The following is a 13,496-nucleotide window of genomic DNA, read 5'->3' as shown; positions in this document are numbered from 1 at the left end:
ATCAAAAGCAATCCATGCCAAAGTTTGAAGATGCCCTCAAAGCAGTCCCACACAAAAGACAGTTGATGCCAGATTAGAGGTACTTGGATTGCAAAATATTTTCAAGTACATAGAGAAAAAGCCACTGGTAGTTTGAAGAAGAAAGCACATAGATGTGGAATACTTAATCCCACATAAATTGTGGGAGAAACTTTTAATGTGTACAAATTGTCTTGCACACCATATCCTTTATGTCTAAAGATAGAGGCTTTTTGAAAGCCAAGATCATGTGAGGAGGGGCCCACTCATCTGACAAGCTGGAGGTGCGAATAAAATTTTGAACTAACATGCCTGACAAATTGATGACATCACCAAGACTAAAAGATCCAAAATCTAGCTAGTCACTACCTCGCCAGCCAGAAAATCCTAGGTTTTTCAACTAGCGACATAGCGAATCATTGGAAAACTCAAAAATGAAACGAAAGTAAAATAAGCAAAGTGGGTCCTACCTAGATATGGAGTAGCAAACTAGGGAGTGACAAGTGGGAACTAGATAGTGAAGGTAGTGACAGGATGATAAGGTGGATTTTGAGGTAGGATGATGTGGCAAGTAGATCTCACGATGCACCAAATCATGCCATGTGGCACATTTGAGGGTATTTGCTAAATTGTCAAAGGAAAGATGCATGATGATTACCATAGCAACATAGTGAGCATTGAGGTGGTGATGACACATGGTAGCAAAAGATGAGGTCACTAGCCAATCTCAATGTGACATGTCACATTGTGTAAATCAGAGCTAATCGGAAGGTGATAAGTGGTGTCATATGACTGGTTGACAGGAAAAGGACCTATTTTCAAATGATTAAATAATATCCTATTTACTTGAGTATTCATGCAAGATTTGAAAAAATTTAATGTTAAAACGAGAATATCCTATAGTTTTGACTATAGAATTTTTTTAATTTTTCAAATTTTTGATTTGTAAATGCAAAGCTACAAACAGGACTAAGAACTTCAGAGGGCCATAACTGGAGCTATTTTTATTGAAAATGGGCACTCCAATATACCATCAAAACCAAAACGAGTTGAATTTTTTGTTTTTGAGGTTAGTGTTTCTACAAGTGCTCACTAGTTCATGCTATATGCCAATTTGTAAATTTTGGGGCATTCTCAGCAGAATGAGTGTTTTTCAACATTGATCATCAGAATTGGTTAAAGGACATATATGAAGGCTTGGTGAAATGTGAAAGTGAAGAAAATCAATTCTGAGATGTTTTCTTGGCTTCTAAAGGTCATATAACTAATTTTTCACTTTTTAGTTTGAGTTCAAATTCAACATCAGAAATCAGTTATCTTTTCTACCAAATATATGAGATTCTTTATGCCTTTAAAAGCCAAAATGACAAGGATTTGATATTAAATTATAGATAGAAGGTAGAGAGCTTATTTCTGGCTTCTTGAGGGAGAATTCTAAAGGGACACATGTCAATTGCAAATTCAATCTGGGAATTACCCTCTTTATACATATTATTCCTTCTTCTCTGAAAATGGTTGTTGGTTGGTTTTCATTTTTTCAGTTCTAGGAGTTCTAATCATGCTGTGAAAGCCAGACACCCAACATTTCTCTCTTGTATTGAACAACAATTTATGTTTTATGTAGATAGTCCTTACTTGTTAGGTATTTTTGAATTTCTTTCTATACATCCTTCATGTATTTGGTTTCAAGGAAAACAAATAAAGTGTAGCAAAGGGTTTCAAACTCATTCTAAATCTTGTCTCCTGCTCATGGATATGTAATCTTTTCTAATTTGTGAACCAAGACCATAAATTAGGTTGCATTTCATTTTGGAATGTATGTGCTTGAAATATCTTGCTAATGGAACAAAGAGCCATATAATTGCTTGATTTTTATCATAGGGTTTGCAGATCTCATGATGGGATTATTTGAGTATGAGATTCAAATTTGAAGTAGATATCTATTCACAAGGTGAAATATAGATCAGGGATCTTGATGTAAGAATTATATCAAAGATTTTAATGAGATGTATGGTTGTAATTCATTTGATTTCCCAATAGATAAGGCACTGATAAGAGATAGGATCATAAGGTTTTGTTTCTCATACCTAGGTCTTGCTAATATCAACATATTAAATCATTTTCCCTTTTATGTTGAAATCTATTCAAAGTTTAACCCACACTTAACTTGCCAATTTCATGACTTAGGTCATTAGCTATTTCATGCATATGAAGTACTAGTTAAGTATAGAAGATTTAGGGGTTTTTATCGGTAATTCTAGATTTTAATTATGCTCATTGGACTGGTCGGATCCTAAGAGGTTCACTCACCTAGGTTTTGCAGAGCCTGAAGTGAAGGAGTGTAGCCTTATAGTTGGCCCGGGTTCTTGGTGAATTATGTCCATTATTGGAGATAATTGCTCATAGATGCAATCTTACTCTGTATACTTGGTTATTAAAACACTGTTAAATCAGGAGCCAACAAAATGGTGACTCTGTTGGCGATGTGCATATGGAAAGAACAAAAATCTCTTGCATGAAATAGATCATATATGAAAAATCTATAGCAAGAGTTGTTTTTTATTTCCTTTCTGAAGTTTCATGTTCCCCAGTTATGCTATATTCATTGATAGTAGAAGTTTGATTGAATTGAATAATTTGTAGTATCAAAGTCATCCGACATTTTGATATGTTTCTATCAAAAGCTTAGAGTTAATGTCATGTTCTTTCACATTGTCAAGAGTAATTAATTTCTAAGTATTGTATAAAATTTCAAATACCAATTGTATGTTCTGGACCAGCTTGTTATGTTTTACAAGTTTGGTAAATATTTACTTACTAAGTGAGTGGTGACTCGAAGTCAAATCTCTAAACCAGTGCATTTTGAGATGCATGATATGATTTAAAAATATAGTAGTTGGAAAAAATTTTGAAAAAAAATATCTACATTTCTTGGCAATGGTTGAAGAAACTATCTGGTGTTCAGTTGCAAAGATATACTAAATTGTAGAATAATTCTAGATCTATTGTTGTTTCTAGCATCGAAGTTGTTTGCAGCCACCATAGTTTAGGTATTTCTATTTTCATGAGATGTCCTTGCATGAAAATAATATTATTCAGAGGTATTCTCCATTTGCTGATTAGCACTATACATAGGAGAATTTGTTTGATAAGTTTTCATATTTTTGAATTTGGATTTTGAAAAGGATATGGTTGAGTATGAAAACTTGTGGGGAGAGTAAATATCTGGTGGGAATGAAATAAGGTTAACATTAAGAGTATCCCAGAGTCTTTCTTTTTTCAGTTTGGGGAAGAGTCTGATAAGTGTAATAATTTGAAAGTATTACTTGGAGTTTGTTGTTGTTTAAAAGTCATTGAAATATGTGTGCCTTTGTTATGAGGAATGCTTAGAATATGGTGATGTTTTAATAAAAGATCAGTTATTAAAATTTGTGTCCTCTATAAAGAGGTGGCGACTCTGTGTTTGAAAGAACCAAAGATGTGAAGCTTTATTTTAGATTTCAGTCAGTTGTGAATTGAACAACAACGTTCAAAAAAGATAGTCCAAGTATTCCCCATTTAGTGTTTTGTGTGTTCACATGGTCCTTATTAAATAATTTTTTCATTAAAAGAAGAATAGATGTGAGAAGAATGTTAGATAAGTTAAGTGATAAGAGAAGGTTACTTATAATTTCATAGATTTCCTGTTACTGGTTTTGAAATTTACCAAAACTATAAGTATCAAGGTTGCAACTAGTAATGGATGTTCATATGAATTCTTTTATCAAAGGATATGTGCCATTTTGTTATGATGGCATACTTGGTTTCCCAAATAAGATCCCTAATGGAATCAAAGGGTATTTGCTAGAATTTAATAGGAACTAGTCCTAGTCAGCAAAGAAGCATGTCCAAAAAAATTTCGACTTGATGTATGACTTTGATGTGTGTCATGAAGATCTATGGATGCAATTTTTTGTGCAAACTCTAAAAGGAATGAAACAGATTGGTTCTCATGCTTGCCTATAGCTTCAATTTCTTCATGGGATGAGTTAAGTTCATCTTTCATTGAACAATTTGATGGGTGGGTAGATATAAAATTAATGTTGTATAGACTGATGGAAATTCAGATTAAACAAGATGAGTCAATCCCAAGATTTAATAGTAGATTTTCTAAAACATTAATGGATATCATTGAAAATTATAAGCCCCATGATCAATTTTTTTTAGTTATTTATTTGGACGCATTGGGCCAGAACATGGGTTTCTTACTAAGGAATACACAACCACAAAGTCTATATCAAGCCTATGAAATTGCAATGGATATTTAATGTAATCTAAAATATGGAGTTATAAGAAGGCATGCCCCTACTATTGTAAAAGATCTTGCTGAAATTTCACAATTAAAAACATGTGTAGCTAAAGATTCTTTATTAGAAAGAGGAGTAGATTCTTCCCTTTTTGGAAATAATGCATGTGTTTGTAATATTATATCAGTAGAAGATCAAGTTAGTTCACTTGATGAAGTACATATGCAAGATATAAATTCAGTGGTCTCTTCTCCTAATGTTGAATTGCTACATGTTGAAAACATAACCAGTCAAGTAAAGGATCATGATAACATATGTGTGTCTTCATGTGATTTAGATGCAAACTGGGAGGAAGAAAGCAATGATGGAAGTGAGTACTCTCTTGCTAGTAAAGGTATAAGTAATATTCCTAAATCTGAAAATGAATTTCTAGTTCCAAATTATGAAAATCAGCTTAAGGTTGAAAGGGATGAAGAAGAATTGTCTACACAATCCAAAGACAAAGAAATTATTTACAAGGATGGATTGATTGGTTGTGTACATAAATGTGTTGAAGATAGATGGAGTAGTAACCAGAAGTTTACTAATGTTTTTGAGGTTAATGCATCATCATCTAATGATGATTGGTTTCCAAGACATTTGAGTTGCCTTGATGAAGACAATGAGAATAACATTGATTTAATTTCTATATGCTCTATTGATGGAGAAGAAAATGAGTCTTCATGTAGTTCTGATTTTTCTTCACATGTTGAAAGTGTCCATGATACCGATGTTTAAAATGCTTTTAAAGTTTTCAGTAACCCGTTGTATGGTGAGGAGTTTGATGTTGATCATCTTATGTTGTGTCAAGATGTTCAAGAAGGATCATTACATGGAGTTATTAACCCATTGTTTGAAGAAGACATAGAACTTTTAGATTTAGTTGAGAATGATCTTAATAGTGATATTTTATCTTACTGCTATGAGAAATTAGATTGTTCTTCTCTTGAGTATGATGGTGAAAGCATTGATGAGATTGCATCTCAGGAGATTGAGAACAAGGTGTTCGATGAAGGTGTTTTTGAAAATTTGTGTGCACCTTGTAATGTTTTTTATGATGAAATTTCTAATGTAAAGACTAATTCATTCACTGATTGTGAACAACCATTGAAGGACACCAGATTAGTTTCAAATTTAGACATTGATAACATCTATGAGTAAAAGTTATAAGAATGCTGATCAAAACATTCATGATATGCAAGTTGTGAAGAGTGAATCAAATTTTTATATACATTGTGAAAGTCAAGGTTTAGATTCAGTTTTGCTGAATGAGTTGTTTCAGAATGTTGATCTAATTGGATAGACTAATATGAATAATGTTTCCAGCTTACCTCATGCACATTCAGATGAGAAAAAAGTTTTTGACAGAGGTAAAGTTTGTGAAAAAGTTCGGTGCCCCAATGCCATTGTTTGTATATAGTAGGTTTAGTTGTTTCCTATTTTCAATTGAGCCCTATAAATCCTTTTAAATGAGTGTGTACCTGGCTATAACTTTTCAATTTGTGAGGTGTTTAATGTTTCTAACACTTCCCATTCAATTTTTTCATGTGCTCCATGAAGTTAAATTTCCATTCTGAGTCATTTTGTGAAGTCCTATTTTGAGTAATTGTCAAATCTGCATTTTCACCAAAGTGTCAAACAGTGATAGGAGGTTGTGTTTGCATTTGAATATCTCACACCCAGAAATTTTTTGTGACTCGCCACTTTGAAATTTTTTAGTGTCAATACCTAAAAGCTTATGTTTTAGATTTTGAGTTGTTTCAAATCCGTTTGACTAGGTTTTGAATCCCTCAAAGTTGGTCAGTTACTATTTTCATACTTTGCAATTAATTCTAAATTCTAGGAAGCCCTATTTGATGTATTATAATTTTGACCCAAATGACCAAAATGCTAAATTTCCTTTTGTGTTAAATTTTAGAGGTCAGAGACTTGTTATGTTTCAAGGTTCAACTTATGATGAATCCATTTGATTAGTTTTTGAATGCGATTCCAAATGGAAGTTCTAACTTTTACTAGTTTCAAAATATGAAAATTTGTCAGAAGCCATGTTCGTGATGTTATATTTCCTCATCCATGATAGGCGAGATCAAATGGATTGTACCACTGCATTGTACTCTATAAATACTTTTTATGCTAGTTTTTAAGTCTTGATGAATCCATTTGCACACTTTTCTAGGTCAATTCCATTTGCCAAAATTGCTTTTCTATCGTTGTTCACAGAATGTGATTCCAAGTAGCCTTCTTTGACCAATGCCCCAATTTTCATCCTCCCATGTGTCAGTTTGCCCAATTTTCAAAGCCAAATCCAAACCCAATTTCTTGTTTTCTAACATATTTTATTGTAGCCAATTTTGACAATGAGTATCTTTTGACTGGGAATTTTAATGAGACAAGATCTGACAGGGTCCAAGTATGCAAAATAAAGAGTTAGTGTGCCAATTTTTAGAGCTTGATCAGGTGTTCTGGTCAGTTTTTAAGGCCAGTGAAAGGACCTCCTAGCACAAAGTCAACAATTTGAAATTAATGAAAAAATGAGTCTTTAACAATAGAGAATTGATTGAGTTTGCATCCAATCAATGTTGGATGTTTAGTAGGTCAATTTGGTAGTCCAATTGTTCGAAAACAAAAAAAAAATCATCAAACCCATTTTTGGGGTCTGACTGACTACTTTTAGATTGATGAAATGTCTTGGGATTCTAAAATTCTCTATATCTTTTAAGTGACATTGTTCTATAAACAAATCACATCTGTACAAATGAAAAAATGGGTCATCTTTAGACGGCAACTATGATGGAAGTGATTCCTAGCTACACTGAAAAGAATTCCTAGAAACTCTAAGCCAACAAAGGAGTATAATCGTAAGAATGGAGAAGTGAGGTCAACAATGTCTCTTTAAAGTACCCTGAGTAGGAAAATGGTGAAATAGATTCTAATCTTAATGAATTGTCCACATTAAGCATTCATGGTGAGCTTGTCTTGGTTTTCAACAATGGATATAATCGAGGAATTTCTCAAGACAAGTGATGCATTAGAAAACCATGGTCAAATACTAGTTGTAGCATTGGATCTGCTATATGTAAGTTGAAGTCAAACATTACTAAAAAAGGAACATGTCACTAGCTAAAGTCAAGAGCCCCCTAGTTTGAGAAAACAGAGTCCATGCATTGCAAAGAACATGCATATTAAAAAAAAGGTCCAGTCTATTGAAAATATAGCTAGAATTGGGTTTATATTTTCACAAATATCAGTTTGGTCATTTGAAAGACAAAATGGAAAAAACAAGTTTTTATTGTTAGCAAAAGGTCCACTGCCAAATTACCATGCAGACCTTGACATGTAGTATGAATTTCAAAGAGCTTACCGGCATGGTTACAAGCAAGCAAGCCGCAACATATGCAGAACACCCCATATTTGAAGATGACAGTAGCTAGGAGTAGAGACCATTTGAAAGAGAAGTTACTCACATAGATGGAGGAAGCTGACAATGAAGAATGAGCTCATGACTACTAGTAAGCTCCCAAGAGTAGGTGGCTTTATGAAACAGTTAGCTCATAGATTCTTTAGAAGACACAAACCCATGGTTTGGAGAAGGAAAGTTGTCGGGGGATCAAAAGAATTTCCATGCATGACAGAGAAACTCACCTCTAGGAACAAACATTTAAGATTGCAAAAAAACCACATCACATATTGAAGAAGCTCTACACTTATGGAAATTCAAGAGGACATTGTTGCTAATGAAAGGGAAATGATATTTCAAAAACAACATGGAAGGAATAGAGCTCATGCACAAGCAAGGGGCATCCAGAATATCAATGCTGAAAACTAGTCCATGCATTTAAAATAAGAAAGCCACCTATGCCTACACAGAGTCCCATGTAGGAGCAGAGGAGCACACAGAATTAAAAGAAAAGGGCTATGCCAAAATGGAAGTTAACCTTCAGCGCAATGAGGAGATTAGAAAAAGGTAATGTGCGCCATAGTCAGAAGCCAATAGCAATAAATAATTTGCCCATGCATCCACTATAAGAGGTAGAACATCAAACAAAAGATTAAAAGAGAATCATAGACAATCCACACCAGGAAAGCAAGGCATGAGCATAACTTTTAAGAAGGGAAAGCTGGCTAGGAAACAAGGTATAGTTAGCATTAACAAAGTAAGACTTAATAGTTACATTTAAAAGCTTTCCACACCAAGAAATAGGATATTGGAAGATAGCATGAAGTATATAGAGGAATGTGTCAGAGTTTGAAGATGCCCTCAAAGCAATCCCACAAATAAGATAGTTGATGCCAGATTAGAGGTGCTTGGATTGCAAAATGTATTGAAGGAAGCTACATAGAGCAAAGGCTTCTAGTAATTTGAAGAAGAAAGCAAAGGGATGTCGAATACCTTATGCCACATGCCTTATGGGAGAAACTTTTAATGTGTTCAAATAGTCCTAAGCACCATAACCTTTGTGTCTAAAGATAGAGGCTTTTTGAAAGCCAAGATCATGTGAGGAGGGGCCCACTCATTCGACTAGCTAGAGGTGCCAATAAAATTTTGAACTAACATGCCTAATGAACTGATGATGTCACCAAGACTAGAAAATCCAAAATCTAGTTAGTCACTACCTTGCTAGCTAGACAATCCCAAGTTTTCTAGCTAGTGACATAGAAAATCGTCGGAAAACTCAAAAATCTAGCGAAAGTCAAATAAGCAATGTGGGTCCCACTTAGAGACAGAGAAGCGAACTAGCAAGTGACAAGTGGTAATTAGATAGCGAAGGTAGTGGTGAGATTATGAGGTTGATTTTCAGACATGTCACAAGGTGCCACATGGCATGAATTTTGAGTTAGGATGACATGGCGAGTAGATCTTGTGATGCACCAAATCATGCCACATGGTAGATCTTAGGGTATTCATTAAATTACCAAATGAAACATGCATGATGATTACCATAGTGACATAGTGAGCGTTGAGGTGCCGAAAACATGTGGCAGCAAAGGATGAGGTTGCCAACCAATCTCAGTGTGACATGTGGTGTTGTGCAAACTAGAGCTAATCAAAAGGTGGCAAGTGGTGTCATATGATTCGTTGAGAGGAAAATGACTTATTTTCAAAGGATTAAATAATATCCTCTTTACTTGAGTATTCATGCAAGATTTGAAAAAATTTAATGTTAAAAAGTGAATATCCTATAGTTTTGACAATAGAACTTTTTAAATTTTTCAAATTTTTTATTTTTAAATGCAAAGCCATGCACAAGACTGAGAACTTCAAAGGGCCATAACTGGAGCTATTTTTATTGAAAATGGGCACTCCAATATACCACCAAAACTAGAACAAGTTGAGTTTTCCATTTTTGATGTCTGTTTTTCCACAGGTGCTCACCGGTTTGTGTTATAAACCAATTTGTAAATTTTGGGTCGTTCTCAGTAGAATGAGTGTTTTTCAACATTGATCATAAGAATTTTTTAAAGTATAGATATGAAGGCTTCATGAAATGTGAAAGTGAAGAAAATCAATTATGAGATGTTTCCTTGGCTTCTAAAGGTCATGTAACTTATTTTTCACTTTTTACTTTGAGGTCAAATTTGACATCAAAAATTAGTTATCTTTTCTACCAAATATCTGAGATTCTTTATGCCTTTAAGAGCCAAAATGTTGAGGATCTAATATTCAGTTATAGGAGAAGGTAGAGAGATTCTTTCCAGCTTCTTAAGATAGAATTTTGAAGGGACACATGTCAATTGCAAACTCAATCTAGGAATTACCCTCTTCATACATATTCTTTCTTCTTCTCTAAAAAAGGTTGTTGGTTGGTTTTCATTTTTTCAGTTCTAGGAGCTCTGCTCGGGCTGTGAAAGCTAGACACCCAACATTTCTCTCTTGTATTGGACAAAAATTTATGTTTTATGGAGATAGTCCTTACTTGTTAGGTGATTTTTGAATTGTTTTCTATACATCTTTCATGTATTTGGTTTCAAGGAAAATAAATAAAGTGCAACAAAGGGTTTCAAATTCAGTCTGAACCTTGTCTCTTGCTCATGGATATGTAATCTTTTCTAATTTGTGAACCAAGAGCATAATTTAGGTTTCATTTCATTTTGGAATGTATGTGGTTGAAATATCTTACTGATGGAACAAATAGCCATGTAATTGCTTGATTTTTGTCATAGGGTTTGCAGATTTCATGATGGGATATTTTGAGTATGAGATTCAAATCTGAAGTAGATGTCTGCTCACAAGGTGAAAGATAGATCAAGGATCTTGATGTAGGAATTATGTCAAAGATTTCAATAAGATGTACGGTGGTAATTCATTTAATTTCCCAATAGATAAGGAATTGATAAAAGATAGGATCATTAGGTTTTGTTTCTCATACCTGGGTCTTGCTGATATCAATTTATTAAATCATTTTCCAATTTATGTTGAAAGCTATTCAAAATTTAACCTGCACTTAACTTGCCAATTTCACGAGTCAGGTCATTAGCTATTTTATGCTTATGAAATGCTGGTTAAGTATAGAAGATTTAGGGGTTTTTATCTGTTATTCTATATTCTAATTATGCTCATTACACTAGTCACATAATTGGATCCTAAGAGGTTAACTCACCTAGGTTTTGTAGAGCCTAAAGTGAAGGAGGAGTGTAGCCTTATAGTTGGCCCAGGTTCTTGGTGAATTGTGTCTATTATTGGAGATAAATGCCCATAGATGCAATCTTACCCTATATACTTGGTTATTAAAACATTGTTAAATTAGGAGCCAACAAATAGTTTGTCCTATTAGATTTTATAACTTGACTCTTTGATACCCATTGTTTTGGACAGACAAGAGGATGTTTACAAAGAAATGGGTTAGTCTATGTGTTCTATAACAACCCTCTGAATTGCAAGGTACAACTCCCTTATGATTTGAAATGATATACAATTAATATGTTTTTATGAGATCAAAAGTTTTGACATTATAAGCTCTTAACCTGAGAGGAGTAAAGGATAACCAAATTGTTTGTAGGCACAAAAAATTTGGGCAAGATGGATTTGAATAACCTATCACACCCAATGGAATGACTATAGTAGATTATCTTTAGATTTCTGACTCTTACTTCTATTGTAAATGTAGATTAACCATCTAAATGTAGAAGAGGAATGCAGAAGATATGAATATGAGGGCAAATGGAATTTCTTTCACTATCAACCTTGAATGAAATAGAATCCAACCAATAACTAATATACTCATACACATTTATCTTTCATTTCCCAATGAGACTATCTAACATGTTATGGATCTAAAAAGAGCAGAAATAGAAAAATTTATGAAGAAAGTAAATGGAATCACTATACTACAAATATCAAAGTGAATTGGAATTCATCTTATTATTCAAAAAATCATACATGATTCTCTTTCAACTCTGAATGAAAAACTAATCTATTCATGGGTCACAATACATGACAAGAAAATAGGGTACATGTAATTATAAACCAATTCACCATCAAGTTTTCCAACCTTTGTATTATCAAAAAATTTACATTTATAGTTTTCTGTCATCCCTTAATTCTAGTAGAGCAATAGTCATAAAATAGAAAGACAATATGAATAATACATTAAAAATATTTAATCTTGAACATGGTATAGATATGTGACATCATTCTCGGTGATGTCCTAATAACATGACACCTCTAAGAACACCTAGAAACTATTCGTCTTCATGCAGCTTCAAAAAACCCTGTTAAACTCTTTGTTTCCTTCATCTTTTGTTGTTTCGTGCTAAGTCTATATAATTTATAATACAACGGTCACTGTAGTTTTGAATTTCCATCATCGATCTCAAATCAATGGTCAATATTAAATCATTATAAAGCCTTTTATCTCTTCCTTGACATTTTCCTCTATGGATACCTCTGTGTACACATGTTAGATTGTCATTGTACCATTTTAGTTATCTTTCATGCATCTTTTGAAAGTAACATAATGACAATTATAGATATTTGAAGATTTGACAATGGCGATAGATTATATTAAATCTATGTTTGTTTCATGGTGTTGGTACACTTTCCAACTATGCACATTGTGGTAGATAGGTGGCACTATTCCATTGCGTAGAGAATCTGACATTGAACTACTTTTCTTCATGGCACCTTATGGAATATAATGGGCCCATTAGGACAAATGTTAAACTATTGTAATGTCACTTTGGTTATCTTTTGTGAAACTTTCAAAAGAGACATAATGAAAAGAATAAATTGATTTGGAGATCAATGACTAGGGAGATTCATCATTGAATAATTATAATTCCATCTTTAAAACATCATTCGTTGATTTGGTCTTCATCTAATGACTTGGATTTAGTCCTTGAGCCAATTGACTTGTCAACTTAGAATGTAGATGTACAAATTAAATATAAGTCATTGACTGGATTGTAACAAGATTCATAACACCTTTGACTTGATTCTTTCACCAACTCTTCATCTTTCATTGTTGGCTTTGTATCAAATTCAATTGTTCTTGTTTCTAGCTTATTGTCAAGATCTGTATATCATCTTTATGTCTCAGTCCTTGATGTTCTTTGTTGTCTTTTGTTCTAAATATGAGTATGATCTTCCCTTTGAATGCATCTTGTCTTCAACATGAATTCTTGATTAAATTATTAAGGTTTTAGAACAAACTTCCATCTCATCTAGGAAATGCATAGAATTACCCTTCCTTTTCCTAATCACCTAATATGAAAAAATGCATTGATTTATTTTTAATGCCCACCTAGGTGGACACAAAGGAATAGATGAGAAGAGAAGTTCCTTAAGGGAAATTTAGACATAGACCTAACATCACACTGACTCAACCCTAATCCTAGAAGTTTGAAAAATATAGGGGACTGAAATCGTGGCAACAAATACTTGATTGAAAAACTCACAATCAAAATAAAAAACTCTAAAAAATAATATAGAAGGAACCAAAAACTATATGTATAATATTAAGGAACAACTAATACAAACCCCATGAGCTACAATTATTGTTGGACATACAAATGGGAAATGTATACTTTTGAGATGGGGTGGGGGGGAGGGGGTGAATCAAAAGTACTATTCTCTAACCAATAAAACTTTTAACCTTATAATAATGCATGCATAAACATATTGAAATAACATGTAAAAGAAATGGATTGACATAA

The sequence above is a fragment of the Cupressus sempervirens genome, chromosome 4, assembly GCF_028749045.1.
Source record: "Cupressus sempervirens isolate cs-2001-9-10 chromosome 4, ASM2874904v1, whole genome shotgun sequence".
Classification (NCBI taxonomy): Eukaryota; Viridiplantae; Streptophyta; class Pinopsida; order Cupressales; family Cupressaceae; genus Cupressus; species Cupressus sempervirens.
This window is presented reverse-complemented; position numbering follows the sequence as displayed.